At 45.6% G+C, this 18,732-nt stretch overlaps 1 protein-coding gene and 2 long non-coding RNA genes across 14 annotated transcripts in view; 1 reads left to right on the top strand and 2 right to left on the bottom strand.

Annotated features, from left to right (window-relative positions):
• Positions 1-18,732, top strand: part of LOC118358799 (tight junction protein ZO-1-like) — a 201,221-nt gene that overhangs the window by 78,962 nt on the left and 103,527 nt on the right. The window contains exon 1 of one of the 9 annotated variants that reach the window (XM_052480875.1): positions 9,765-9,941. The exons of the other annotated variants lie outside the window; for them this stretch is intronic. The gene's annotated coding sequence lies outside the window, so the exon portion shown is untranslated. Of the gene's footprint in view, positions 1-9,764; positions 9,942-18,732 lie in introns of those variants that run through there. 9 annotated transcript variants of the gene reach the window in all.
• Positions 997-1,932, bottom strand: LOC127912111 (uncharacterized). Of its 3 annotated transcripts, none has more exons than XR_008080781.1 (3): positions 1,623-1,932; positions 1,454-1,507; positions 997-1,398 (listed from the first exon to the last, which is right to left on the bottom strand). It is a non-coding gene; the product is annotated as an uncharacterized LOC127912111 (long non-coding RNA). The 3 variants fall into 3 exon arrangements; XR_008080782.1 differs by lacking the exon at positions 1,454-1,507 and having other exon boundaries at positions 997-1,149; positions 1,180-1,398; positions 1,731-1,932; XR_008080783.1 differs by lacking the exon at positions 1,454-1,507 and having other exon boundaries at positions 997-1,149; positions 1,207-1,398; positions 1,731-1,932.
• LOC127912113 (uncharacterized) lies at positions 3,469-4,350 on the bottom strand. 2 transcript variants are annotated; one of them, XR_008080786.1, is made up of 4 exons: positions 4,105-4,350; positions 3,843-3,882; positions 3,601-3,640; positions 3,488-3,560 (listed from the first exon to the last, which is right to left on the bottom strand). It is a non-coding gene; the product is annotated as an uncharacterized LOC127912113 (long non-coding RNA). The 2 variants fall into 2 exon arrangements; XR_008080785.1 differs by having other exon boundaries at positions 3,469-3,640.

The raw sequence follows: 18,732 nt of genomic DNA, 5'->3' as shown, positions 1-18,732 counted from the left end.
GAAAACAGGCCACAAGTCTTCAATACGCAGAAAGAACCTGTCCTGATGCACACCCTGATACCTAGATTCCTCATGTCTGCAACAGGAATGGAAAAGTCTAATACAAGGAACTGGAAGGAAAGAAAAAAGGTTGGCAAGAGGTCAAGTTTAACAGGAAATATTCAAAAACATGACAAATGTCAAACCTGATGAAGCTTAACGGAAAACTGAGAAATACAAAAAAAAAGTATGATCAACTGATGAAGAAAATGAATAGACCAGATTCGCCCAAAGACAAAACAGAAAATGAAGGGAACTACGAAGAACTTGAGAAGGATTTTATTGTTTCAAAATAACCATCATTTCAGAGTTAAAGCAAAAGTATCAGAAAATGTGCAGTGCCAGAAGACAAACAATTGGCTTCGAAAATGCTCAGAGGAAACATCCTGAGAAAGTACGGCCTGGTCAAAGCTGCAAACAGTCAGAACCTTTTCGATTTTCAGAACCTTAGCAAAACCTTAACTTTTGTGGCAAATGAAAACAGGCCACCTTATTGGGTCTTTGTGCTGGCAAGTCTGCTGTCAGAACCTTACTGCCAGAAAGAATCGTTGTGCTAACAGAACCTATAGCACAGCCACAGAAGAGAATATCACTAGAACCTTATTCTATGAACGTGATGAGAACCAGCAGAGCAGCAACTTATTGGGTCTTTGTGGTCAAAAGGCTTTTTGTGCTGTCAGAACCTTAACAAGGAACAGAAATTGGGTCGTTGTGCTGAAAGAAAATTGGGTCTTTGTGCTGTCAGAAATTGGGTCTTTTGTGCTGTCAGAAACGCTTCTGTCAGAATGGCACAGCTGTCAGAACCTTCGTTGTGCTGTCAGAAGTTTAACCTTATTGGGTTGTTGTGCTGTCAAATATTCAGAGATTAAAATGTCCTGCTATGAATTCTTTAAAATACGTCTTTTTGGGTTGTCAAGCCAACGGTCCAGGATATGGACACGTCTCTACAAAACCCACACCGACCTCCAGTTCATGGCCGACAAACTACAGTATCATAAAGTGATCACCTGCAGCAACAATGAAAACCTTATTGGGTGCTTTTTGTGCTGTCAGAACCTTATTGGGTCGTTGTGCTGTCAGAACCTTATTGGGTCGTTGTGCTGTCAGAACCTTATTGGGTGCTTTTTGTGCTGTCAGAACCTTATTGGGTCTTTGTGCTGTCAGAACCTTATTGGGTCTTTGTGCTGTCAGAACCTTATTGGGTCTTTGTGCTGTCAGAACCTTATTGGGTCGTTGTGCTGTCAGAACCTTATTGGGTGCTTTTTGTGCTGTCAGAACCTTATTGGGTCGTTGTGCTGTCAGAACCTTATTGGGTCGTTGTGCTGTCAGAACCTTATTGGGTCTTTGTGCTGTCAGAACCTTATTGGGTCTTTGTGCTGTCAGAACCTTATTGGGTCTGTTGTGCTGTCAGAACCTTATTGGGTCGTTGTGCTGTCAGAACCTTATTGGGTCTTTGTGCTGTCAGAACCTTATTGGGTGCTTTTTGGGTTGTTGTGCTGTCAGAACCTTATTGGGTCGTTGTGCTGTCAGAACCTTATTGGGTCTGGGTCTTTGTGCTGTCAGAACCTTATTTGTGCTGGAACCTTATTGGGTCTTTGTGCTGTCAGAACCTTATTGGGTCGTTGTGCTGTCAGAACCTTGTTGGGTCGTTGTGCTGTCAGAACCTTATTGGGTCGTTGTGCTGTCAGAACCTTATTGGGTCGTTGTGCTGTCAGAACCTTATTGGGTCTTTGTGCTGTCAGAACCTGAAGAAAGAGTGCATGTATAGAGAGAGAGTGCTGCCTTTGTCAAGCAAAAGAGCTTAAAACATCTGACTTTGATGCTGGTGAGCAGATATGGTGGTTTGAGTGGAAAAACAAAGCTGAAGAGAGGGAGAAAGAGAAGGAAAAACAAAGCTGAGAGAGAGAGAAAGAGAAGGAAAAAAAAAAGAGAAGAAAAACAAAGCTGAAGAGAGAGAGAGAAAGAGAAGGGTGGTCCTGTAGCTCAGTTGGTAAGCATGGCGCTTGTAACGCCAAGTGGGCTCCCGGGACCACCCAGAGAGGTATGCACACATGAAAGTCGCTTTGGAAGCGGAAAAACTAAATGGCATATATTATTATTATATTATAAAAACAAAGCTGAAGAGAGAGAGAAGGAAAAACAAAGCTGAAGAGAGAGAGAAAGAGAAGGAAAAACAAAGCTGAAGAGAAAGAGAAGGAAAAACAAAGCTGAAGAGAAAGAGAGAAAGAGAAGGAAAAACAAAGCTGAAGAGAGAGAGAGAAAGAGAAGGAAAAACAAAGCTGAAGAGAAAGAGAGAAAGAGAAGGAAAAACAAAGCTGAAGAGAAAGAGAGAAAGAGAAGGAAAAACAAAGCTGAAGAGAAAGAGAAAGAGAAGGAAAAACAAAGCTGAAGAGAAGAGAAAGAGAAGGAAAAACAAAGCTGAAGAGAAAGAGAAGGAAAAACAAAGCTGAAAGAGAAAGAGAAGGAAAAACAAAGCTGAAGAGAGAGAGAGAAAGAGAAGGAAAAACAAAGAGGGAAACATGGAGAAGTTCACTGTACATTTGACAGTATAAGAAAAGGTGTGTGGCACCCTGCATGTACAACATTCGACAACAATACTCCAAACTGAGAGGATTAAAAGAGAATCTGCGGAAAGAGGAGATCATCGTGCATATTGACTTGGCAGAGAACTCAGGGGCACAACTTTCACTGGGGATGGGGGGGACATGTCAATCTCACATTCTGAAATGGCATTTTTGTCCCCCGTAGTTTTGTCATTTGAATGTGATATAAAACGAGGCAACGGTGTGCTTTAGGACCATGCAGACACCTCAGAGCGGTCAGGTAGGCTGTTTGGAGTGTTTATCCGACTGGATAAAATAAATAATAATAATTTTAATAATTTATTCTCCCCCACTTCTAAAACCAAAGTTGTGCCACTGAGAGAACTACCTGTGTAAATTCACCAGTGAGATCCAGGCGGTTCACTTTGGTGATTCTCACATGCAGGTGACCCTCCACACCTGTGTTGGACCACAAATGATACCGTTTCACGATGCTCACTGAGCTCTGCTATGCAGATGATCCCTCTGGGCTCATCTCTCCAAACCACTGAGCTCTGCTATACGGAGGACCCCTCTGGGCTCATCTCTCCAAACCACTGAGCTCTGCTATACGGAGGACTCCTCTGGGCTCATCTCTCCAAACCACTGAGCTCTGCTATACGGAGGACTCCTCTGGGCTCATCTCTCCAAACCACTGAGCTCTGCTATACGGAGGACTCCTCTGGGCTCATCTCTCCAAACCACTGAGCTACTTCCATGAGCTCTGTCCACTTTTGGAATCTTACTGTTGCTTAAATTAATGAAATGTTCTACAATGGTTGTTGTTCAAAATGTTTGCAATAAAATATTGTTTTCATTTTAAAAAAAAAAAGCTTCATATGTAATTTCCACCCACACCCTTGTCATTTCCACCCACACCTTGTCATTTCCACCCACACCTTGTCATTTCCACCCACACCTTGTCATTACCACCCACACCTTGTCATTACCACCCACGCTTTGTCATTTCCACCCACACCTTGTCATTACCACCCACACCTTGTCATTTCCACCCACACCTTGTCATTTCCACCCACACCTTGGCATTACCACCCACACCTTGTCATTACCACCCACACCTTGTCATTTCCACCCACGCCTTGTCATTACCACCCACACCTTGTCATTACCAACCACGCTTTGTCATTTCCACCCACACCTTGTCATTACCACCCACAGCCTTGTCATTTCCACCCACACTTTTGTCATTTCCACCCACACCTTGTCATTACCACCCACACCTTGTCATTACCACCCACACCTTGTTTTCATTTTACCACCCACACCTTGTCATTTCCATCCACACCTTGTCATTTCCACCACACCTTGTCATTTCCACCCCACCTTGTCATTTCCACCACACCTTGTCATTACCACCCACCCCTTGTCATTACCACCCACGCCTTGTCATTTCCACCCACACCTTGTCATTACCACCCACACCTTGTCATTTCCACCCACACCTTGTCATTTCCACCCACACCTTGTCATTTCCACCCACACCTTGTCATTACCACCCACACCTTGTCATTTCCACCCACACCTTGTCATTTCCACCCACACCTTGTCATTTCCACCCACACCTTGTCATTTCCACCACACCTTGTCATTACCACCCACACCTTGTCATTTCCACCCACACCTTGTCATTTCCACCCACACCTTGTCATTTCCACCACACCTTGTCATTACCACCCACACCTTGTCATTACCACCCACACCTTGTCATTACCACCCACACCTTGTCATTACCACCCATATTTTGAGGTAAATTTGTATATTCTGTATAATTGACATTGATTGATTTGTTTTAGAAATCATATGGTTGTTATAATCTCACAAACAGGTTGGGTGGAAATACCATATATATTTTTTTTTTTTTTTTTTTTTTTTTAATTTTATTTTAAAATTTTAACCCTTTTCTCCCCAATTTCGTGGTATCCAATTGTTGTAGTAGCTACTATCTTGTCTCACCCACAACTCCTGTACGGGCTCGGGAGAGACGAAGGTTGAACAGTCATGCGTCCTCCGATACACACCCAACCAAGCCCACACCTGTCATTTCCAACACACGCATGTCCGGAAGCCAGCCGCACCAATGCGCCGGAGGAAACACCGTGCACCTGGCTAGCGCACACTGCGCCCAGCCCACCACAGGAGTCGCCACACGATGAGACAAGGACACCCACCACCAAGCCCTCCCTAACCCTTGTCATTACGCTAGGCCAATTGTCATTCGCCCCCACAGACCTCCCACCTTGTCATTACCACCGACAGAGCCTGGGTAAATGAACCCAGGGACTCTGATTGACATTGATTTGCGCTGCAGAAATCACAGCGCCCTTGACCACTGCGCCACCCGGGAGGCCCGAAATATGTATATTTTCTAATGATAAATAAATGTTTTCAGCTCTTCACAAAGGCAAGTTTATACATTGAGGCGTTGTGTTGAATTATTAATTTTAGGAAAACCTTAAAAAGCACTTAAAATAATATTCAATGCAAGTTAATGTACAAATGTATAAGAAATGTGTTATAAAATAATTGTATGATATTTCATTTTCAACTAAAATCGATATTTAATGATGTGATGGAAATTACATTGGTCTAAGGCTGTCTGAGAAAAACTACAAAAATATATAAATTCCTGAATAATTTGATCGCAGCCATTATCAGGTATTATTTCTAGACAAATCAAAGGCGATCATAATACTGGTAAAATTGTGTTTCAATACATTTTTAATTTCTGAAAGCCAAAGTGCCTGAAGTTGCAGAATCACCCATCTATAGCATCCCACAACTGTCCCAGAGTAGCCTAGTGGCAGGTAGCCTAGTATTTAGAGTGTTGGGCCAGTTCCCGAAAGGTTGCTAGATCGAATCCCCAAGCTGACAAGGTAAAAAAAATCTGTCGTTCTGCCCCTGAACAAGGCAGTTAACCCACTGTTCCCCAATAGGCCTTCATTGAAAATAAGAATGTGTTCTTAACTGTCTTGCCTAGTTAAATAAAGGTCACATCTTTTAAATATTTCTTTCTCACACAGAAGTGTCATCTTTTCTACTATGGTGGGATAGTAGATAAACACAATGTATTCAGACCCCTTGACTTTTTCCACATTTTGTGAAGTTACAGCTTATTCTAAAATGGATTAAATAAATAAATTAAAAGGAGATTTGATTGGCAGTGAGCACAGCAGCAGGACGGTGTGGAGAGGAAGGCAGCATGGAGAGGAAGGCAGCATGGAGAGGAAGGCAACATGGAGAGGAAGGCAGCATGGAGAGGAAGGCAGCATGGAGAGGAAGGCAGCAGGACGGTGCATGGAGAGGAAGGCAGCATGGAGAGGAAGGCAGCATGGAGAGGAAGGCAGCATAGAGAGGAAGGCAGCAGGACGGTGTGGAGAGGAAGGCAGCATAGAGAGGAAGGCAGCAGGACGGTGTGGAGAGGAAGGCAGCATGACGGTGAGGAGAGGAAGGCAGCATGGAGAGGAAGGCAGCAGGACGGTGTGGAGAGGAAGGCAGCATGGAGAGGAAGGCAGCATGGAGAGGAAGGCAACATGGAGAGGAAGGCAGCATGGAGAGGAAGGCAGCAAGGAGAGGAAGGCAGCATGGAGAGGAAGGCAGCATGGAGAGGAAGGCAACATGGAGAGGAAGGCAGCATAGAGAGGAAGGCAGCAAGGAGAGGAAGGCAGCATGGAGAGGAAGGCAACATGGAGAGGAAGGCAGCATGGAGAGGAAGGCAGCATGGAGAGGAAGGCAGCAGGACGGTGTGGAGAGGAAGGCAGCATGGAGAGGAAGGCAACATGGAGAGGAAGGCAGCAGGACGGTGTGGAGAGGAAGGCAGCATGGAGAGGAAGGCAGCATGGAGAGGAAGGCAGCATGGAGAGGAAGGCAGCATGGAGAGGAAGGCAGCATGGAGAGGAAGGCAGCATAGAGAAGAAGGCAGCAGGACGGTGTGGAGAGGAAGGCAGCATGGAGAGGAAGGCAACATGGAGAGGAAGGCAGCATAGAGAGGAAGGCAGCAGGACGTTGTGGGGAGGAAGGCAGCAGGACGGCGTGGAGAGGAAGGCAGCAGGACGGTGTGGAGAGGAAGGCAGCATAGAGAGGAAGGCAGCATGACGGTGTGGAGAGGAAGGCAGCATGACGGTGTGGAGAGGAAGGCAGCATGGAGAGGAAGGCAGCATAGAGAGGAAGGCAGCATGACGGTGTGGAGAGGAAGGCAGCAGGACGGTGTGGAGAGGAAGGCAGCATGGAGAGGAAGGCAGCATGACGGTGTGGAGAGGAAGGCAGCATAGAGAGGAAGGCAGCAGGACGGTGTGGAGAGGAAGGCAGCATGACGGTGTGGAGAGGAAGGCAGCATGGAGAGGAAGGCAGCATGGAGAGGAAGGCAGCATGGAGAGGAAGGCAGCATGGAGAGGAAGGCAGCATGGAGAGGAAGGCAGCATGGAGAGGAAGGCAGCATAGAGAGGAAGGCAGCAGGACGTTGTGGGGAGGAAGGCAGCAGGACGGCGTGGAGAGGAAGGCAGCATGGAGAGGAAGGCAGCATGGAGAGGAAGGCAGCATGGAGAGGAAGGCAGCATGGAGAGGAAGGCAGCATGGAGAGGAAGGCAGCATGGAGAGGAAGGCAGCATGGAGAGGAAGGCAGCATGGAGAGTAAGGCAGCATGGAGAGGAAGGCAGCATGGAGAGGGAAGGCAGCATGGAGAGGAAGGCAGCATGGAGAGGAAGGCAGCAGGACGGTGTGGAGAGGAAGGCAGCATGGAGAGGAAGGCAGCATGGAGAGTAAGGCAGCATGGAGAGGAAGGCAGCATGGAGAGGAAGGCAGCATGGAGAGTAAGGCAGCATGGAGAGGAAGGCAGCATGGAGAGGAAGGCAGCAGGACGGTGTGGAGAGGAAGGCAGCATGGAGAGGAAGGCAGCATGACGGTGTGGAGAGGAAGGCAGCATGGAGAGGAAGGCAGCAGGACGGTGTGGAGAGGAAGGCAGCATGGAGAGGAAGGCAACATGGAGAGGAAGGCAGCATGACGGTGTGAAGAGGAAGGCAGCAGGACGGTGTGGAGAGGAAGGCAGCATAGAGAGGAAGGCAGCATGACGGTGTGGAGAGGAAGGCATCTGTGGAATGTGTCTCCATTACCTTTCTGTAGTGATAAACACTGGAGTCTCGTTGGCAGTTTGTACTATGTACTGTAATGCAGCACCCTAAGAGGTTATACTATGGTACTGTAATGCAGCACCCCAGGAGGTTATACTATAGTACTGTAATGCAGCACCCCAGGAGGTTATGCTATAGTACTGTAATGCAGCACCCCAGGAGGTTGTACTATAGTACTGTAATGCAGCACCCCAGGAGGTTATACTATAGTACTGTAATGCAGCACCCCAGGAGGTTATACTATAGTACTGTAATGCAGCACCCCAGGAGGTTATACTATAGTACTGTAATGCAGCACCCCAGGAGGTTATGCTATAGTACTGTAATGCAGCACCCCAGGAGGTTATGCTATAGTACTGTAATGCAGTACTATAGAGGATATTATGCTATATATATTATGCTATATATTATGCTATACTATAGAGGATATTATGCTATAGTACTGTAATGCAGCACCCCAGGAGGTTATACTATAGTACTGTAATGCAGCACCCCAGGAGGTTATGCTATAGTACTGTAATGCAGCACCCCAGGAGGTTATGCTATAGTACTGTAATGCAGCACCCTAAGAGGTTATGCTATAGTACTGTAATGCAGCACCCCAGGAGGTTATGCTATAGTACTGTAATGCAGCACCCCAGGAGGTTATGCTATAGTACTGTAATGCAGCACCCCAGGAGGTTATGCTATAGTACTGTAATGCAGCACCCCAGGAGGTTATGCTATAGTACTGTAATGCAGCACCCCAGGAGGTTATGCTATAGTACTGTAATGCAGCACCCCAAGAGGTTATACTATAGTACTGTAATGTAGCACCCCAAGAGGTTATACTATAGTACTGTAATGCAGCACCCCAAGAGGTTATACTATAGTACTGTAATGTAGCACCCCAAGAGGTTATGCTATAGTACTGTAATGCAGCACCCCAGGAGGTTATGCTATAGTACTGTAATGCAGCACCCCAGGAGGTTATGCTATAGTACTGTAATGCAGCACCCCAGGAGGTTATGCTATAGTACTGTAATGCAGCACCCCAGGAGGTTATGCTATAGTACTGTAATGCAGCACCCCAGGAGGTTATGCTATAGTACTGTAATGCAGCACCCCAGGAGGTTATGCTATAGTACTGTAATGCAGCACCCCAGGAGGTTATACTATAGTACTGTAATGCAGCACCCCAGGAGGTTATGCTATAGTACTGTAATGCAGCACCCCAGGAGGTTATGCTATAGTACTGTAATGCAGCACCCCAGGAGGTTATGCTATAGTACTGTAATGCAGCACCCCAGGAGGTTATGCTATAGTACTGTAATGCAGCACCCCAGGAGGTTATGCTATAGTACTGTAATGCAGCACCCCAGGAGGTTATGCTATAGTACTGTAATGCAGCACCCCAGGAGGTTATGCTATAGTACTGTAATGCAGCACCCCAGGAGGGTTCCTAGTGTGTGATGGTGTGTTTGTTTGTGAGCTCTCGAGTCCCACTTCTGGCGCTGCGAGGGTTAAGTCCGATACAGCAGTTTCCACTGCGGTGCAGATGGCTTTGCTGTTCTGTTCGCTAGCGAGAAAGGGGAGGTAGGGAGACTGAAAGAGGGGGAGAGAGAGACTGAAAGAGAGAGGAGGGAGGGAGAGAGACTGAAAGAGGGGTAGAGAGAGACTGAAAGAGAGAGGAGGGAGGGAGAGAGACTGAAAGAGTGGTAGAGGAGGGAGAGTGAGAGAGCGATGTTGAAATGGAAAGTACAGAACCATATGTAAACATATTTAGGGATGGATTGAGTTGTAGCTGAGGTGGAGTTGACTTTTCTCTGATTACGGGATTTCGTTCCATCGTAAACTCCTCACCTGTGCCTCTCTCTACTATAGAATCTATAGATAGCCAGTTGTGTCAGTCAGAGAAAAAGGAAGGGAGGGGCCGTGTGAGTGTTCTCTCTGCTCCTATTGGTTACGAGGCATCGCGCGCACTACAGTACGGTTGGCGGCGCCTGCTGCTGATGTGCGTCTGTAGGAGGAATCTCCTGCTGTTGAGGAGGAGCAGTAGAGCACTCTAGTTAAATACATCCAAATAAAAGGGATTAGCGGAGCTGGAGGTGGGACTGAGATTGGACTGGACTGGAGAGAGGTGTTTTTTTGTCAGGTGTCCTCTGTTTTTCTGTGATGACCAGGATGAACTATTGCTGTAAGTATTGTACTCTTGACTGACTACTGACTAGCTCTATTTAGCTTAGCCAGTATTTAGCCTAGCTTCTCTACACAGATCAGTGTTGCTGCTTAGCCTAGCCAGTATTTAGCCTAGCTTCTCTACACAGATCAGTGTTGCTGCTTAGCCTAGCCAATCAGTCCGTAGGTTTACTGCTTGCTTGTCAATATTGGTTATTTGGAAAATGAGTCTTATTCAGGTTTAGGCCAGAAAGCTCTGTATTCTGTAACACCATTTTACAGACTGTGTTGCTGCTACTACTACTACTGCAGTTTTTGATTGAATTACATATACAGTATGTGGTGTTGAAAACATCATAGTAGTTGCCCAATGGTCTGCCGTTAACATTTATTCCAGTGTTGGGCTAATAAGAAGTTGCATCTCATGACCTTCTACTGTATGAGCTGTCTACTGATATATATAACAGTTATTTGATGAAACATTGATTTTGGCCTTACACGCTACCCAAACCAAAATAAATGTACAGATACATGTTATTCAATCATTGCACACGCCAATGAGCATCTCCGTAGCCAGACGCTAAAATAGAAGATGCTTCTATTTGTGATGCCCGAACGCGATGCAAGTCCTGCCTCTCCCATCTCCTCATTGGCTTTTAGAAGCATATACCCACGTGCCATCTCCTCATTGGTTATACCCATATGTGGGTGATTGAAAGATCAACTGAGGTCGGTCGGTCGGTTGTGGTAATACACCTTATTATGAAAGTTAGATGCCAATCGCCATAAAGTCCGAAGAAGAAAATGCCTGGAAGGAGGAGAGATGACTAGAAACAATTCGGTTGACTGTTTTACGTGTGGATTAATTGTCGGAGTAGAGGACCTTGTGCATTTCTGGTCAAATAACTCAATGTTTATATCCCAGGACAAATTAGCTAGCAACAGCAAGCTAGCTAGCTAAAAAGGACAAATTAGCTAGCAACTGCAAGCTAGCTAACTAAATTCCCAATGCAAGTTTAATGCTTTTCGACCTGTCCCCAAATTAATATAATTGGTTCAGAGTTTTTTGATATTTCAACCTGCGTGTTGTGATCGCGTTTGGTGTGGGGGGGACAAAATCACTTTGGGCCCAATGGCGCACACGGACGTCTGGTTCGGGCATGGTGTACTGCTATTAGCCAATAGAAACACATTGAATAACAGACTCATACATGGAATAACATATAGTCCAAAAATAAATCAAAATAAAGTTTGTTTTAAAGTGCCTGTCCTAAATCTGAGAGATATAAAATATTAGGGAAATAATAAAAAAAAAATTGAAGTATCCATTTTTAACCCCATTTGATTTGGCACTAAACTACTTATATATACTTCCATATGTTTTCTATTGGTACCGGGCTACCCTCAGATGAGGCTTGTGGGTGTCCTAGAGCAAAACAACCGATGTGTTCCTGAGAGTCCCGTAGAGGGGTCATATTAGTGTGTGTAGCCCAAATTGACGCTACAGACAGAAGTAGGCAGATGGGCGTTACCGAGGACAGATGGGCGGTACCGAGGTCAGATGGGCGGTACCGAGGACAGATGGGCGGTACCGAGGACAGATGGGCGGTACCGAGGACAGATGGGCGGCACCGAGGACAGATGGGCGGCACCGAGGTCAGATGGGCGGCACCGAGGTCAGATGGGCGGTACCGAGGTCAGATGGGCGGTACCGAGGTCAGATGGGCGGTACCGAGGTCAGATGGGCGGTACTGAGGACAGATGGGCGGTACCGAGGACAGATGGGCGGTACCGAGGTCAGATGGGCGGTACCGAGGACAGATGGGCGGTACCGAGGACAGATTTTTCGGGATGTCTCATGGTCTGACAAACACCTCTGTAGCTTGGCCACCTTCCACCGCAAATGCGAAAGGCCGCCATTGGTGGATGGGGTGGATTGAGGCACAGCCCATGCAAAAAAATATAGATATCTGTAGCTTAAACCGATGGATTTTGATGGGGATTTTAGTATTTATTATGCTAATTAGATTTCCACTGTGGTGCGGACATCGACTCAAGAGACTTTAAAGGCTACCGAGGTCACATGGGCGCACGAGGACAGATCTACCGAGACAGATGGCGGTACCGAGGACAGATCAGTCAGCGTGTTTAAAGGCTTGCACACAGATGGGCGCACCGAGGTCTAGCTGTACCGAGGACAGATGCCGACCAGTCAGCGTGTTTTAATGTCTCATGGTCTGACAAACACACCGATCTGGCCACCTTCCACCGCAAATCGAAAGGCCGCCAGTGGAGCGTGTTTTAAAGCACAGCCCATGCAAAAAAATATAGATATCTGTAGCTTAAACCGATGGATTTTGATGGGGAGTATTTATTCTAGATTTCCCGATCAGTCAGCGTCAAGAGACTTTAAAGGCTTGCACACATCGCACCGATCTAGCTTTCGTCTGCCGATCAGTCAGCGTGTTTTAAAGGACCGTACACTTTCAATGTCCGTGACTGCCAAAATTTTTCGCACAACTCTACATGTAAAATCGGTGCACACGTTCAGAGGTGCTAAGTACTCTCGGCCAGCAAACGCTATTGGTATCTCTCTCATCCATTACGGATCTGCAATGTTACCAGTTTCAGTGGTGGTCTAGCACTATGCTATGTGCAGAATGTCACCAAACTCTCTTGGGTCTGTCTCTCTGTCTTCTCTTCTCTCTCTCTCCTGTCTCTCTGTCTCTGTCTCTCATCAGCACTTGGATTCATTGTTCTGAGTCGGAGGGGAGTTTTAGCAGTTGTCAGCACTCACTCCCCCTCGGCGCGTCGTTTTCCATTTTTAAAGTCATGAATCATCTGGTTATGCTGCTTGTTGTCTGCCTCTGTGCCAGCCAGGCCCCAAGGTGGAAGGCCTGTGATACTGTCATCCTGGTTCCTCCATCCAACACTGTTCTGTTGTCTCTCTCTCTCGTTCACTCTCTCGCTCTCCTTTTGTTTGGCCGCAGTACAACCTGCACAATGTTCCCTCAAAAGTAGTACATTTGTTTGGTTGGTTGGTTGGTTGGTTGGTTGGTGCTCCGTTCTTTGTCATTGTGTCAACCCTGATGTGTTGACAGCGATCTGAAAGATGTTAAGATAATTTGCTGGTGTTATTAGATACATTTGAACCTGTCTGTCTGTAACCACTCTCTCCGTGGGTTCGGAAGAAATCCGATGTTTACGGTTTTTCAAGTATACAGTATTTTCAACCTAACTTCTGTTTCCCCTGAAAAACGTTTGTGGGCACTCCGCTCAGGAATCTTTTACCAAGGCGGTTGGGTTAGTCCTGTAACAGTGTTCTCAGAGAGAAGTCTGGGGAGTATCAAAGTTATTCTGGCAATGTCATAAAGCTGTTCTCCACAGTCCGATCTGGCTGGGCTTTTTATGGTCCTGACCACGTACGTATAAGATGTTACTCGTGACAGTTCTGCATTGTCAGGCCTGATCTTTGAAGGCATTCTTTTTTACATTCCTTTGCTGCATCATCACTTCTCTCTGTCTGTCTGTCTCTGTCTGTCTGTCTGATTCTCTGTCTGATTCTCTGTCTGTTTCTCTGTCTGTCTCTGTCTGATTCTGTCTGTTTCTCTGTCTGATTCTGTCTGTTTCTCTGTCTCTCGTCTGTCTGTCTGTCTCTCTGTTTGTCTCTCTGTCTGTCTCTTGGTCTGTCTGATTCTGTCTGTCTGTCTCTGTCTGTTTCTCTGTCTCTTGGTCTGTTTCTCTGTCTCTTGGTCTGTCTGTTTCTCTGTCTCTTGGTCTGTCTGTTTCTGTCTGTTTGTCTGTCTGTCTGATTCTGTCTGTTTCTCTGTCTCTTGGTCTGTCTGATTCTGTCTGTTTCTCTGTCTCTTGGTCTGTCTGTTTCTCTGTCTCTTGGTCTGTCTGATTCTGTCTGTTTGTCTGTCTGTCTGATTCTGTCTGTTTCTCTGTCTCTTGGTCTGTCTGATTCTGTCTGTTTCTCTGTCTCTTGGTCTGTCTGATTCTGTCTGTTTCTCTGTCTCTTGGTCTGTCTGTTTCTCTGTCTCTCGGTCTGTCTGATTCTGTCTGTTTCTCTGTCTCTTGGTCTGTCTGATTCTGTCTGTTTCTCTGTCTCTTGGTCTGTCTGATTCTGTCTGTTTCTCTGTCTCTTGGTCTGTCTGATTCTGTCTGTTTCTCTGTCTCTCGGTCTGTCTGATTCTGTCTGTTTCTCTGTCTCTTGGTCTGTCTGTTTCTCTGTCTCTTGGTCTGTCTGTTTCTCTGTCTCTCGGTCTGTCTGATTCTGTCTGTTTGTCTGTCTGTCTGATTCTGTCTGTTTCTCTGTCTCTTGGTCTGTCTGATTTTGTCTGTTTCTCTGTCTCTTGGTCTGTCTGTTTCTCTGTCTCTCGGTCTGTCTGATTCTGTCTGTTTGTCTGTCTGTCTGATTCTGTCTGTTTCTCTGTCTCTTGGTCTGTCTGATTCTGTCTGTTTCTCTGTCTCTCGGTCTGTCTGATTCTGTTTGTCTCTCTGTCTGTCTCCCTCTGTCGGTCTCTGTCTGTCAGTCTCTGTGTGTCTGTCTCCCTCTGTCGGTCTCTCTTAAGGCGTCAGCACACTTCAGTTCGGCGAACCGGACGAATGTGCTCGCATACTTCCTTAAAAGGCCTACATTTATCGCAGTGCTTGAGGCGTCACTACAGACCCGGGTTCGATCCCAGGCGGTGTCAAAACCGGCCGTGACCGGGAGTCTCATAGGGCGGCGCACAATTGGCCCAGCGTCGTCCGGGTTAGGGGAGGGTTTGACCTGCTGGGGCTTTACTTGGCTTATTGTGCTCTAGCGACTCCTTGAGGCGGGCCGGGTGCCTGCAGGCTGATTTCTGGTCGTCAGTTGAACAGTGTTTTTCCTCTTACACATTGGTACAGCTGGCTTCCGGGTTAAGCTGGTGGTTGTTAAGGAGCGAGGTATGGAGGACGCATGACTCGACCTTCGCCTCTCCCGAGCTCGTTGGGGAGTTGCAGCGATGAAACAATATTGAAATTGGGAGATAAAAAGGGGTAAAATAAAAAAAGAAGGCCTTCACTTGAAAGATTAGAAAAAAGCAGCAATAGTACTGTTTGTCCATTTTGAGACACCGTAGCCAAACAAACCAGTTATTCATTTAATTATTATTATTTTTTTTGCAGAGATCTTAGTCGTGCAATTTTCCATCGAACTAAGATGTTTGGTGCAGTATTTATCAGGTGAAAAGATTTGCATGAAAACGTTGAATGACAATAATACTTTATTGAAGAATCCCTACTGTTGACCAATCACCGACGAAGGGGCTTAGACTTCGGGTTACAGGTAAAAAAAAAACCTTACGGAAGTCCAAAACGAACAAAAACGTCACAAAATCTCTTCGTATAATATATGCACAAACTCTTCCGAACTGTTTCAGTTGAGAAGCATGACACACACACACACACACACACACACACACACACACACACACACACACACACACACACACACACACACACACACACACACACACACACACACACACACACACACACACACACACACACACACACACACCTCAACCACAGCGAGTTAAACAGCCCCCTGTCGCATTGCCTCATTTCTGATTATAGAAGTAACATCAGGGGCTTTTAGTTCCTGTCATATGCTCCTATTCCTTGATGATAACACTGATGATGTTTTTGAATTGGGTAATAACATCACAGGCTTTTTGGTCTCTAACATCACTATAATAACATTGACGGTAATGCTGATTAGGCTGTAACTTGTAGCCTAAAAACCCTGTTTGTCATGGACCCATTATCAGGCAACATTAAAGGCAATATGCAGATTTTTGTTGTTGTTGCCTACTATCGTTGATGTGTGATCTACTGTCAGGTAGCCTAGTGGTTAGAGTGTTGGGCCAGTAACCGAAAGGTTGCTGGATCGATTCCCACCGAGCTGACAAGGTAAACATCTATCATTCTGCCCCTGAGCAAGGCAGTTAACCCACTGTTCCCCGGGCGCCGAAGACCGTAGATGGCGATTATGGCAGCCCCCTCTCTGGTTCAGAGGGTTAAATGCAGAAGACACATTTCAGTTGAATACATGTTTCCTGATATCTATGTCGTTGTCCAGATCACATCCTGAATATGAGGATTTAAACAAGGTTGAGATGAAGTTGTTTGGGACTGATTTGCAGTCTATATCTCTATATCTCTCTCTCTCTATATATATATATATCGAGAGAGAGAATCTGTGTTGTAGACAGCTGCAGACTCTCCTCTCCCAAGCTGCATGGGTTCTAATCATAGAATTACTAGAACCGACGTCCCCATTCGTGTCAAAGTTCTGTGATCGGGGGCTGGCCGCCATATTGAGTACCCACTTCCCATGAGTACCAGTTGGTGAACCAGTCTAATTGCTGTGAACCAAGGGACTTTGCCTGTTCCAGTAATTGTATTTTTACACTAATCCTCCAAGCATGATCCAACTGGCATGGTCAGCCTGACAAATGGCACCCTATTCCCTATTTAGTGCACTAGTTTTCACGGTTAAAAGTAGTGCACTATTGGCAATAGGGTGGCATTTGGAACGTAGCGATGGTCAGCCTCCCCCAGCCCTGCCAAGCCCTCCAAACCTGCAGAGTGGAGCTTACTTCTGTTGGCACAGTCTGTTAGACTTGCTGCCTGGCCACAAAGGACACACATCCATCCGCACACTAGAGAGTCAGTGTCGCAAACAAGCCCCATTGATTACTGGGATACTGACCACAAACTGAGGGATTGTGTTCACAAATGGTGCACCGGAGCCACTGCAGATTGCAGAAGAAACCCTCAGCGTGGAATAACGTCAATGGCTAAATATATCTATTTGTTTGACTCTCTCCTTCTATCTTATCGCTGGTTGTGCATCGACTATCTGGTAGTCTGTGCCTGAATTTATTCTGTGGCTTCTATATTGAAAAAACAAATTTTAAAACCAAAAATCTGCATACATTTCTGAACAAGTTCATTTTCCACGTGTTTCTCTTTTGCTCATTAAGAAAAAAATGAGATTCCGGTCTTGGGGGCGTGGTTCTATGTGGCAGTTACTGTTGGTTTAACGAGACACCATGGCAACAAAGCTAAGCGTCACTTCCTCAAAATATGCCCCGAATGAATCTACGATAACTCAAGAAAGCTGTAATTAATGTTGATGTTTTTGACAGGGATATTATTACATCTGACTAAAGGTGTTTTGGTGCAGTATTTCTCATGTTTAAAAAACAAAGTGTGTGACGTGTTGTCTTATGTAAACAAAGTCCGCTGCGCTGCGGGCAGGTCTCTCTCTGTCGGTGTGTTCTGCGGTAGGAGTGGATAGAGCGCCGCAACCGCAGCTGTGTGTCTATCCTCTGTTATTAGTGGACAAGTGAGCGTTGTGGAAATCAAAACCCAAATCCTCAAGTCATAACGAACTCACTTTCAAAACTCAGTTTTGGTCGAGATTGATTTTATGACCTATATTATTATTATTATTATTATTATTATTATTATTAAAATGATGTATACAATGTTTCTGATTTTAATATCATTGCCACATTGGCCGTTTTCCTGTCAGATAAGTTGTTTATTGCCTTCAGTTTCGCTCTGGATTTTTGTTGATTTTTGAGTGGTAAGGAAGGTGTTTGTGCTCTTATCTAGTACATGTGGTGCCTGGGGACTGAGATGGACAGTACATTACTCTCTTCGTGGTGTCCTTTCTGATCCTATCCAGGAAAGTATGGTTCTGGAAAGTCAGGTCATTGACTGAATGACCTTGTTGCTCTGGTTACGGCGGACAGATTGAGAAGGAGAAATATGTTCTAGAACCCAAATTGCATCTCTCCTCTTCACACACTGCAGAAAGACTGCTACACCACAATGAAATAGATCATAGATTTACTGTAGAACATGCATTGCACACTATACACGAATCTGAAAGAGAGAGTGTGTGTGTGTGTGTGTGTGTGTGTGTGTGTGTGTGTGTGTGTGTGTGTGTGTGTGTGTGTGTGTGTGTGTGTGTGTGTGTGTGTGTGTGTGTGTGTGTGTGTGTGTGTGTGTGTGTGTGTTTTTAGTAAATGGTCAACAAAAAATGCTGACAGATTTAGTATCAACTGGAGTCAAGTAAGTCTTTTATTCGTTTTTCAGTTCAGCCCTGGTAAAAATAAAAAAAATACAGCTATAAATTCAGACAATATGGTGCAGAGTAATGTTGCATCAGCGGTTTTACAGCGCTGATCAGCTTCAAGACATTAAACAGAAAACTGTTCTAGAGGGATTTTTATTTCAGTCCCAAGCCCTGTTTCCATCTTTTAAAATATTTTTAAAATCACTTTCTCTCCTTTTAAAAGTACAGTTAGTATGTAGGCCTACCAGGCCTATTCTGTCAGAGGGAGTTTCCTCTTTTAGGTCTACCAGGTCTATTCTGTCAGAGGGAGTTTCCTCTTTTAGGTCTACCAGGCCTATTCTGTCAGAGGGAGTTTCCTCTTTTAGGTCTACCAGGCCTATTCTGTCAGAGGGAGTTTCCTCTTTTAGGTCTACCAGGCCTATTCTGTCAGAGGGAGTTTCCTCTTTTAGGTCTACCAGGCCTATTCTGTCAGAGGGAGTTTCCTCTTTTAGGCCTACCAGGCCTATTCTGTCAGAGGGAGTTTCCTCTTTTAGGTCTACCAGGCCTATTCTGTCAGAGGGAGTTTATTCTTTTAGGCCTATTCAGTTTACTGTAAAATGCCAGAGGGAGTTTCCTCTTTTAGGCCTATTCAGTTTACTGTAAAACGCCAGAGGGAGTTTCCTCTTTTAGGCCTATTCAGTTTACTGTAAAA

This window comes from Oncorhynchus keta, chromosome 26 (assembly GCF_023373465.1).
Source record: "Oncorhynchus keta strain PuntledgeMale-10-30-2019 chromosome 26, Oket_V2, whole genome shotgun sequence".
Lineage (NCBI taxonomy): Eukaryota > Metazoa > Chordata > Actinopteri > Salmoniformes > Salmonidae > Oncorhynchus > Oncorhynchus keta.
The sequence above is the reverse complement of the archived record's forward strand: the minus strand, read 5'-3'. Positions and strand labels throughout refer to the sequence as shown.